Here is a 12,766-nt window from a genome sequence, read left to right on the forward strand (position 1 = left end):
AGTATATTTCCCTATTCATCATCCTCATTAGTCCACATATTATGTTCCCACTGCTGGGACGCGGGCCTCCTAAGAGGGTAATATATTTGCATTTTACATTTAATTAAAAAAAATATAAAATTTTGTATTTATTAGTCAGATTGCGTTGTAAATTAACTTTTATTTAGTAATTACGAAATACTCGTCACATAAAGTGCAGCCGTCACTTTCGGCAAAACTCATTTCATTTAGCCAAAAATAAAAACTCGCCCAGCGACGTGACATTTATGTATTCTAACTACTACGTGACACGAATTCAATGTCAAAATACCATAAATAATTTTGGACAGATTCAAACGCAAAAAATGCACTTTTATTTATTGGCGATATATCATCTGTGGCACGTTTTTAATTTATATTTGACAAAAATATATCCGTCGGTTGTTAAATTTGTACAAGTTCAGTTTGCCTCTTATATTTTGTTTTGTTATTCTTAATTTAAATGTGTTTGTGAATATTTTATTTAAACCTACGTTATTTATTTTATGAAACAATGATTATATTTCTAGCCATTTTAAAATGGAACTTATTTTCAATCGTAGGTAATCGTAGGTTTCATTCTGACTGAGCTAAATTTAATAATAGATAAAATATAATCAGTTAGGTAACTTATTCTTCTGCCAAAGAACATAAAATTGATTAAACTTTTTTATGATTTTACGCAACACAAAATGAGAAATGATTAGCCTATCCAGTTTCACAAAACTGGAGATCGTTTAAAGATTGACTGAAGCAAGAAAACTTATGTCTTATCCAATGGAGTAATAAAAATATTCCAAATCCCACCGGACTAAGACAAATCCGAGAAGGCCTTTATTTCTAAATTGTTGAACCTGAAGCTCTGGATAAGTAGATTGGAACGTATTTTATATGAAGCGAAAAAATACAGTCCCTTTTGTTACATTAAGAATAGGTTCAAGGTCACTAAATTATTAGGTACATAGTATAACTTTATACAACGTTAGGTTACCTTTTTATTTGAGTTCGTTTCTGGGTATGTTTTAGTGGTTTAATTTAAATATATAGTGATGAATATGCGGTTTTAATATTGACTGAAGTATGAAGTTTATAGGTTCTTTTATTGTTTTTGTATATAATATTTCCTCTGAAGCTGTCGATTTTATTCATATAAAAAGTTCAAAAAGATCTTTTTTTATGTGATACTTTTTTTCGTTTACATTAAGTGTCATAGAAATGTGGTAAGGCCGCCTGTCCATCTGCAAGAAAACTTCCGCAAGAAATGTCTGTCTGACAGCAGCTTGCAAGTCTAATTCCGCGTTTCCACCTGCAAGTAGACTTGCAAGTTGTTGTCAGACAGACTGTCGGACATTTCTTGCGGTAGTTTTCTTGCAGATGGAAACGCGGCCTAAGATCTAAGATTCCAATGACTTTAATTGATTCGTGTAAAAATGCACAACTCGACTTTTCAGATGGTGGGTTTTTAATTAAAAAAAATAATTATATAAGCTCTTCTAGTCATGGTCTATTAAACAATAATAAGTGGTATTAATTGTCAAGGCTTTTCACTAATTAAGTGACAACCTACTGTAATAATTTTGTTAGTTTTCAAACGCCAAAACATCATGTTACGGGAAACATATGATTCACGAAAATCGATATAAGTGAGTCATAAAGTGGTCATATATTCATGGGATATGTCCATACTTAGGTAATTGTATGAAAATTATTACTGTATGGTTATTGAAGTATACGCTATGATCGTAAATGAAAAGGACGGAAGATAGTTAATGTGTAAGGGTGAGGAAGAGAGAATAATGTACATTTGATAAAAGGTTACTAAAAGATACGATGATGTAAAGAAAAGAAATTACTCTTTGAATAATCGTCAATGGGACAAATATGAGGGTCAATTTTTGTTTTTGAGGGTGAAACTTTATGGCAAAAATCATTTATTAAACACTTGACCGTAATTTGAAGCTTACTTATTGAGAAGGTACCTAGCTTTTTCCGCCTATTTTCCCTCTCTTTCTCGTTGTATATATGCTATCTCTCTCGCACACGGCACACCTCCCACCAGGTGGCGCGGCCGGCGCACGATAATGTGCAGGCGCTTGATCTTCTTCATTGGCGTCTAGCTTCCGCCGCGAGAAGGTTGTCTACAAGACTACAACCTTGGTGCTATTAAGTATTAAGTATTGCTTAAAGCAAGTGCTAAAAGTGTTAAAAAGTGTATCCCGTCGGATCGGTACAGTGAGTTATTTTTACATCTATTCTAATAATATTTTACTTAAAAATGAGTAAAAATCTTTAAAGTCAACGGTATAATCGTTGGACTTTATTTAAAATGCTGAGGTTTTTAATGAATCCTTCAGCAATAGTTTATTTTTCAATATGCTTAAATACTTAATAGCATGAATAAAGATATTTAAAATTAACGATACAACCGTTACATTTTACTTGAAATAGTAACTTTTCTTTTGAAATATTTCATTATGCAATATGTACTAATTAATATTTGAATTTTTAATACTGTGAGTAAAGCTATTTTAACGGTGTTACCGTTCGGCTTTACTCGAATCGTTAATATTACTTTTGTGATTATTTGATATGATATATCAAATACCCTCTCTTGTATATAGATATTTTTAATATTTTATTTCATTTTTAATAATGTGTTTTTATTACAAGGGTACAAGTGAATTTTTCGTGGAAAAATTACAATTAATACTTAGTATGGATATGAGCCAACTCAAAGCTTTACAGGCATACAATCCATTGCTACGACTTTATTACATTGTCGTTATCGCTAGGAACGGTTCGGAATTCCTATCATAGTTTATTACTAAAAATTATCGAACGAGATGAGTCAGCTCCAAGAAGTCACGACATGTCAGAACACGTTGTGATATTATTTTATAAATCGTACGGGAGTTACCGCTCAACTGAATAATGATGGAATTCGCTCATGTATAGTAGATACGTACCATGAATGTTCCACACATTCAAAACTATCCGTAGTCTATACGTGTCCTTTTATGAGTATTATTCTGATCCGTTTTTATGTGAAAATAGACATATTACACACGGCTAATTTGATTGAAAATTACGTTTCCTATGTTCAAATGATGCAACTTTTTTGTTAAAACGAGTAAGTACCAAAAATTTTACAATTAAATTCTTTGGTTTACTGAACTTGTGCTGAAAGGGTTATCGTATAATAATTATCGAGATATCTTAATATAATTAATTAGATTTAGATACACTTATTTCAAAGGATTTACAATTCACTTCTAACGTTTTAGAATAATATTATAAACTTGTACACCTTGACAAAAAGTAAAAAATTGCGGGTGAGTGGAGATTATTTTGTGCAATTAAATATTATAACGTCCTACGACGGTATGGTTGCGTTCGTAAGGAATGTTAACGGATATAAAGCAACTAAATGTTACATCGATTGCATGAACAAAAATAAATATGAATCGAAGTTCATTTTAAAATTTAGTGAATTGATTTGAATTATGAATTTATTAAATGTCGCTAACATTGGAAAATAAGTTAAAGGACCTTGTTAATTGCTATATTATTTAAATGATTATTTACTGCTATTTTTATATTAGCACTAAGGTGTATTCTTGCTCGAAGCAGAATACATAAATGTGGCCACTACTCCTCGCAGGGGTTAGCCAGGTCAAATTCACCCTCGCAGGGTGTCTCTTAAGCATTTTTTGGCAGGCCCTACTTATTTCTAGTTACAAACATCCCTCGCGCAGCTGTCGCTCGCAGGGAAATGGTGCAAATATATATCGGCCCTCGCGGGGCTTTGATTACAATCGTCCCTCACGGAAAAGATGGTGCGAATATATATCAGCCCTCGCGGGGCTTTGATTACAACCGTCCCTCATGGAGAAATGGTGCAAATATATATCAGCCCTCGCGGGGCTTTGATTACAACAGTACCTCACGGAGACATGGTGCAAATATATATCAGCCTTCGCGGGGCTTTGATAACAACCGTCCCCACGGGGAAATGGTGCAAATATATATCAGCCCTCGCGGGGCTTTAATGGCGATTGGTGCAAATATACAAAGGATTGATCATTAAAATGATCATAGATATTTGCTTTTGTCAACGAGGACCCACGAAAGAAGTTTTGGATATGACCGTATCGGATCTTCACTCTTCTAAGGTAGGTAGAAAAAGGTTTTGAAATCTACTTCACAGTGGGCAGTATAGTAAATGACCTAATAAAATACAATAAAGGTTAGATACGTCAAATAATGGGCGCATGAAATTGATACTTCGTATCCTAAAAGTTTACGCTTCAGGAATCAGGAAACCACCATTGGTTTACCAATTATGGAAATTGGAATTGAACAAATTGTATTTACCAATGCAAAGCCTAATCACAACAAAGGAAGGCGAGTCGGATCAAATATCATCTCGCAGATGATTTGTGGCGGTGGTTTCGAGGATTGTCACCAAGCCTTGTGTCAACGGTATGTTTGGTATCGTAATTAAATGGCACTAGCCGACCAATTTTCATATACAAACATCGGAAGAGATTTTTTAATCGCAAAGCGATTGAATGTAACAAATGACGATTGATTACGTATAGTTGACCTCTCATAGGCCTATTTTAGTTGCCCGGTCTTGTAGGCAATTTATTTGACTCGTTTTTCAACCCATTTGACCTCATTATTGCACCCATGAGATTTTTCTTCGGGGCTCAAACAATAAATCGCTGAGGGATTAGGATAATCGTTTGTTAGACAAGTTTTTTGTCATCCCACCAGGATTATTATATTGTATAATAAAGTTATATACAACTATTAACGTAAAACGTTTAAGTACTCAACGAATGCTGAGAATACTGACTGTTGAGTTACATAGGATAGAGGATAAATAACGGAAAGTCAATCTTTCCAAACAAAAGCCTCTTATTATTAGATATTACTTGGAACCCCTACCCTTAACGAGAAAGCTCTGCCAAATGACTTCTCATTTCTTTGCTTTGAGGGGGGGGGGGGGGCAATAAATGAAATGTACAGGCTATACGGCTTTTAAAATATAAGTCTGGTAATCGAACTAAACTTTGCTGGTTTAGTTCTTGCTATATCGCTATCCGTGCCTGCTTCTCGTGTTTACGGGTGAATTAAGTTTATCAATAGTCATAAATGCAATGCTATTCAGAGGATATACTGCATTTAAAACATGACAAAGTCTGGTAAGCGAACTAAACTTTGCTAGTTTAGTTCTTGCTATATCGCTGTCCGTGGCTGCCTCGCGTGTTTACGGATGAATAAAGTAATGTCCTGTCTTCGCATCCACAGCTAACTGTCCTATACTGTCATAATCTTAACACAGATTCATTCGACATAGCTCCCCACGAGCTCAGTTCTTCATTTTTGCACTCGCACAACTGTGGACAACACAAGAGCAATGCCTCCATTGGTAGCAGTCACAATCAAGGGATAACTAACCTTAGGCTAGCCATATTACGGATGTTGGAACAACCGACTATATTCAGGGCAATTTTCTTTGTTCAGTGTAACGTTTAGACTGTCGTAGCATTCCTACGGAACAAAGATGGGATCAGATCTGCATCCTTAATGCAGTTAATCGAAAGGAGATACTTTCAGACGACGATAGTATTCAAAACCCACCATATTCCTTAACATAATAATGCATAGTTAAGCTTATAATCTCTCTTGCCATTATGTCAGTTAGAGACCTGAACGACGCGATAGAGTACCGCTATTTCAGTAGTAGTAACACCTAGAAGGGTGAAGGTATTTTGGAAAGCGGAACTGAAGGCCCGGTCAGCAGCATCAGCCACCTAATAGACAGTGTTCAGTGCTGCACCACTATAATCTGCAAAATGACTCTGACGGTATGAAAATGTGGAGTACATTTTCAAAATATCAAATGATATAGTTGGAATAAAAATCCTATTTGCCTCCGTCTATCCAAAAGACATACGGAGTAGCTAGTAGCAGTTGGTTGAATTAGAATAAAGTAACTATAGTTAAAATCCTTTGTTACTGACTGGATAAATTTGGCTCTTTTCCTATCTGACGTTCATATAGCTGTTGACTGCCTAGTGTTGTGCACAAACACTATTATTATAAACTAGCGGTCCGCCCCGGCTTCGCTCGTGGTACTTACGTTTTCTCTACATAAAAACCATCCTCGTACTTCAAGGAATATAAAAAGAATTATCGAAATCGGTTCAGCCGTTCTCGAGTTATGCGCTTACCAACACATTTTGCGATTCATTTTTATATAAGTATAAGAATAAGAAGATAAGTCACGTTATGTAGTCCCGAGGCTTTCGGTATATAAGTTCTGATGTAAATCATAATTATATCTTAAAACCGAATTGATTAAAAGTAACGTACTTGGCTGTAGTAATTGCAGTTTTGGGACACAGATAAGCTCCTTATCATTTTAGTCTCTTAAGTTCAGTATATTTGTTTCCAGTACAGAGTTTATGACCTATCAGTTTTAAATAAATAATTCATGCATTGTACTGAAAGTACTAGCCATGTTTAGATTATGATTGGTGGCGTTGGCTCTAAACATTAATAGATACCGCACGGTTTGGTTGGATGTTAAAAATCTGTATTATAATTAAAACCGTTTACCTGTTTTGATATTTTATTGCCTTATTCAAGGGGTGACCTTTTAAATTTATTTCTGACCCCAAAAGTAAGGACCAAGTTCTCTTCTTGTCCGCTTGTAGCAGGTTGGGTTAAAACTGTGTGAGTTGAGACAGGTGGTAATTCTATGTTAAGATGATTCAATTGTGCTTCTACAGAGTTCTAATTGAATAAATAAAGGTTTGAGTTTGAGGTATTTTTGCCTCGTCGGGATCAGCTGTTGCTTCATTTTGTAAGTAACATCTAAATGCGTAATTGAAAGTCGTTACTGGCGCTTTCGCAGATTTACGCTAAAGATAGTGAAAATTGTAGTAACTTTAACTTTTCAAGCCCAAAAGGTTAACTAAGGTACGCTTGAACCAATCTCATAAGTTCTAATACTTTTAATCATTATGATTAACTTTTTGGTTCTTATTTGATTAACTTTTCATCTGGGATTGTTAATATAAATAATATAAAAATTTGTGTGATTTATTGGTATACTATCTGCACACCTTACTCTTTCAAATAAAGAAATAAGTAATTACTTATGTACCTATTCAAATTCACATTGGCGTCCATATATTGTACACCAGGTGGGTAACAAACAGGTCTCAATAAGTAAGCTTCAAATTACGGTCAAGTGTTTAATAGCTGTGTTTTACCTGAAAATAAAACACATATTAAATACTTACCTATATTTGAAGCTTACACTTAACGTCCACCTGTTGAGGATTTCGACTCAATGAAGAAGATCAAGCGCCTGCACATTATCGTGCGCCGGCCGCGCCACCTGGTGGGAGGTGTGCCGTGTGCGAGAGAGATAGCATATATACAACGAGAAAGAGAGGGAAAATAGGCGGAAAAAGCTAGGTACCTTCTCAATAAGTAAGCTTCAAATATAGGTAAGTATTTAATATGTGTTTTATTTTCAGGTAAAACACAGCTATTGTAGTCAACTTAAATTTACTGAAAATTGAAAATGAAGATAAAACAACAAATATCGTTTAAATTAAACTACAGAAATTAAAATAGTAAATTGATTGCACGATGTATCATGAAATTATTAAAAAGAATGCATATAATAGTCAGCGTCTCAGCGTAAAACAAATAACAAATGTGCCAGTTTAATTTATGAAGATGAAACAATCGGCATGAATACGGTACTTTATGACTTTATTAACATACCCTTTAAATGTATTATCATTGCTCTCCCATGTGACGTGTTTTTACAACGCCTTAAATATCCTTATTATGTACCCACTTCCCATTAAAGAAGCTTTTAGGTTCATACGACGTTAAAATCGAATTGTCTCCTTGCTACCCTTTTACTGAAATCCCAAAATTTCCTAACGCGCTGATGACTCAATATACCTATATATGTTGCTTAGCAACACTCCCTTTGTCGTGTGCACGTAGAAAAGTTAGCTCTATCTCCAGGATATAGGACCCATAATTGAATGGGGTTAGAAGTCTATGTAACACAAAGTGTTGTAGTGCTAACACTTGTGGGAAGGAAATAGGCTTTATCGCATGGTAATAAGGGTGGATAGTTGAGCTAGGGGTTATTCCAGACGGCTAGACGGCCAGACTGGGGATAAGTCTATATGTATAGGCAACGCAGGGTGACAGAGTTGTGCAATTCGAATTCGAACGGTGGGGTGGGATTGCAAATTTGAATGTTCTTTGTTTTGTTGATCGAAGGTTTTATTATATGAAGGTACTTTTTAATAGGTAATTAATAATTATGCAGTTCAATCATTTGAAAAAATATATTGTATGCACTTTGTTTGGCCTGGGAAAGTGGTTATTTCCTTGTTTGTTAAATGTAAGAGATTCTTGTATTGAAAAGGATAGTTTTAGTAGAGAAAATAGATTAATTTTATGAATATTAATTAAAGTATATAAGACTAAAACGAAAAATAATGAATCATAATGTTCAGCATCCTAATAAACATCTAACAAATAGTCATTCATGGTACGAAAAAAATCAACATACATACATTGCACGCTACATAACAACTAAAACGATTTATTATTACAATATTCTTAACTATGAAGTAATGTACATCAAAATACGAGTATTATGTTTGTAATTACTGCTCTTATCTACAGAGTTAATGACCGATAAAGATTACTAACATTAGATATTGTATCACAATTTTGTTGTGAATAATTAACATGTTTATTTTTAGATTAATTATCTTGGCTATTTTTTTTTATTATTCGATAGCCTATGAGCAAAACATTAGTACTTTTTTTTAATGGTATCTACACTTCTATAGCTAGCTAATACGGCTAATTCTTCACAGTTTCTCCTAATTGGTATATTTTTAATTATATAATTAAATACAGATATTTTTAATACTTAATATTTTTAAAATAAAATTTCTCATACGTTAAAAATTTGTCTAGAATAGATAGTTTTAGTGGAAGTAAGAATATTATTATATTATTTGTTACTCTTGGTATATATGATGTTACATATGTATTTTGTAAAATTAAATTGTAAAACTGACATGATTTAAAAGAGCAACTATGGAGTTTCTTGCTGGTTCTTCTCCGTAGACACTGCTTTCGGAATCGGTGGTAAATGTTAAAAATATCTAATGACATTTCAAAAGTCTAATTGAATAAATAAATGTTTGAGTTTGAGTATATCTGTGAATAAATATGTCATCTTTTCTTATACAAGATGTTTTTCAATACAAAATAACATGATTTGTAAAACTATTTCGAGGCAGCTATTTTAATAGTCCATTACTAATAATCGTATAAATATAGTGAGTCAGGGGAAAACAAAAAAGCATTCTCGTATCAAGCAGGCATCGAACTGGTGACCTTGCATACCGATCCCGTATTAACATAATCGGGACCATAGCTAATAGTCTAAGAGCTGGTGAGAATTTATGTCTCTTTTTGCTACATTTTTTAAAATAAATTGTTGTACTTATGATATTTATGTATTAATTTTAATATGAAAGACGAGTCTATCTTTATGTCTTCATGATTTTTCTATTAGTTTTGTTTAAGAGAACCGATGTCAATGAATAATTTTTGGCAATTTTTATTTTGCCAAGTTCTGTACATTTTTAGATAAACACCGTTTATTAGCTTAGAGTCCGCTTCAGTTTAATTTGTAACCAATTTCCTAAATTAGATGTTAATCTAAATTTTACTTAAATATTTAACTTACTAACTGAAATTTAAACCTACATTTATTCGCCATGTTTTATTTTACGAACATTTAGAATGTAATTAATTAAATATCTATCAAAAAGCAAATACTGAAGCGGAAAATGGTTTGCACAGACAAGATATTCATTAGCTCTTACAGAAAATATGATATCGAGTCATGAGTCAGCTCTTAGACTATTAATTTTTCTTCTCTTTTTTATAAAATAATATATTACTACATTCCGAGGATACTCGAACACGCAATGAATCTTAACAAATATTTTGGTAATGAACTAATTTGTTATAACCGCGCTTTAGACGCGCTTCGTAATGTAGCTATGTTAATTTTAATAAATTGGGCACTTGGAATAGGAAAAAACTATAGAAATGAAAATATTTAAGATCCTTTTTAAATTAAAGTGGTCTGTTAGGGATAATATCTATCGAATTTAAACGAAACAATCATTAGAAACGTGTTTTCATAATTATATGTAGGTATTATATGTTTATATGTTTGTTATTCTTTCAAAACAGCTGAACAAATCTGCATGAAATATGGTACAGAGATAGATATTTATACTCGAGTGAAGCCGCGAGTTATCACCGTCGTCGTTGTCACCTTTGTGTTCTTCTTAGCTCAAAATCATTGTGTTCTAGAACCTTCTAGAAACTTCTCGAACCTTCCAAGTATCTAAAAACGAAAACATTCCACAAAACCGCTGAAACCAAACAATAATCAACGTAAACCGAAATCCGGAACGGTCTAAAGACCTGTTTCTTCTTAGCTCAAAATCTTTTTGTTCTAGAACCTTCTAGAAACTTCTCGAACCTTCCAATTGTATCTAAAAACGAAAACATTCCACCAAAACGTTCAAAATGTGTATATAATATAGACCTTTCTCTTCTTAGCTCACAACCTTGGTGTTCTAGAAACTTCTTGAACCTTCAAGTATCTAAAAACGAAAACATTCCACCAAAACCGCTGAAACCAAACAATAATAAACGAAAACCGAAATCCGGTTATACCCGGGGACGTTCAAAACGGAACTATTTCATCACGTCGCGTTCCTCCAATTATATACCCTCATTTGAAATGGAAATGTGTTGGTAAATTGCAGCTTTCGTTATTAACGAACTTTTCGTGGGATATTGCACATTTTCATGGGATTATTTGGATTGTCTGATGACGAACGAGTTGAGTGAACTCGGGTGTGAGTTAGACGTTTTAAGTAAAAGAAGAATGATAATATGGTAGTGCATTTGAATACAAATTATTGTCGAATACTTAAAAACTGTATAGAAGTTCATCAATTTGATTGCTCCTTGACGGTTGATGATATATCAGTTCATTTAAAAATTGCATCAATACATTGCCTTAGCAATCATTGATCTGAAAAAAATCTGTTAATAACCAATCGAATATTGTTTTTGTATTGCAGATTAGAAATCGATCGAAAAATAAAATAATTGAAAATTAATGTTAATCCTATTTATGAGATATTAATTTAAACTTAATGCAACTGTTATGATTTTATACTATACACATTGAGAATAATAACTGATGTTATTATTTCATACATAGAGTTGCCTTTCATTAAAACTTTTCAATAATAACTTGTAAATAACAAAATTAAGACTTATTTTAGAGAAGCTTTTATAAAACTTTTAAATTAACCGAGTATTGTTAGATTCAGAATTACTTACAAGATTATTTTGTTAGTAGTTGGTTATTAAATTTATACAGAAATTTATATTAATACAGAATATTAATACAGAAATTATTAATTTTGCTCCTCTTTATGTATGTACTAGATTTCCGCCCGCGGCTTCGCCCGCGTTTTCAAAGGAAAACTCGCATAGTTCCCGTTCTCGTGGGATTTCCGGGATAAAACCTATCCTATGTGTTAATCCAAGTTACCCTCTATATGTGTGCTAAATTTCATTGTAATCGGTTCAGTAGTTTTTACGTGAAAGAGTAACAAACATCCATACATCCATACATCCATACATCTATACATCCTTACAAACTTTCGCCTTTATAATAGTATTAAGATTAAGATTAGAGCGTAATATTTTGAATATATCTAATGAAATTCATTTTAATGTAATATTCATCAGTACATATTTTTAATTTCTTATTTAATTCTATATAAACATTCATATTTTTGTATGTATAAAAATATCCCATGAGCCATTTCTGAATTAAAAAATATATTTTTTTAATTACATACAATCGATATAATGCCCACAATTTCATAGATACAACACTATTACATAAGTAATAGAATCATCCACTCCATGCGTCATATTGAATTCCCAAGTGTCCCTTGTTTTGTATATTATATAGTATAATCTATACATTGAACATCTGTCGAGCAGTGTTTGCTTCACCGTTAAGTGATAGCTAGTGATGTGATTGAGTTATCGATGTTTTTATATTTTTGTCTATTTTGAGGTACATGTTTGTATATGTCTAAGTCAATTTGCATATCCAAAGTTGATAAATATATGATTGGCATGTCTCATATATTAAATATACATATACATATATAGGCAAATGTAATAACAATCATCTTTGTTGCGCTTAAAGAAAATTAACGTGCAAGTTTTATCGTATTTGAACTTATCATTATGAACTTAATAATTAAAACTAACAGTCATTTTATCCCCACTAAACCTAATACTAAGAAGTAAGAATGATATTTATTAGGCATTTATATCTATCTCTATCTATCATTTTATATTGATTCAATTTACGCATAAACGTACCTTTAATATATCCTCAATTTCATACACTAAATCACTAACTAGATTAAACTACAGATTCAATATAAACCATCAAACTTAATTAAGCGATGCACCTAAACCATTAATTGAATCGATAAACGATTTATTAAACACGTTCTATCGATAAAGCACATCACTACCGCCATTTCAACGTTCAAGT

The 12,766-nt window shown here is 32.7% G+C and overlaps 1 protein-coding gene across 7 annotated transcripts in view; it reads right to left on the reverse strand.

Moving 5' to 3' along the window:
- brat (tripartite motif-containing protein brain tumor) overlaps nt 1–12,766 on the reverse strand; it is a 393,821-nt gene that overhangs the window by 172,442 nt on the left and 208,613 nt on the right. The gene's annotated exons all lie outside the window — the stretch shown is intronic.

The sequence above is a fragment of the Colias eurytheme genome, chromosome 26 (genome assembly GCF_061535395.1).
Source record: "Colias eurytheme isolate Ceu_HAF_F1 chromosome 26, ilColEury1 Martin Lab GWU primary, whole genome shotgun sequence".
Lineage (NCBI taxonomy): Eukaryota > Metazoa > Arthropoda > Insecta > Lepidoptera > Pieridae > Colias > Colias eurytheme.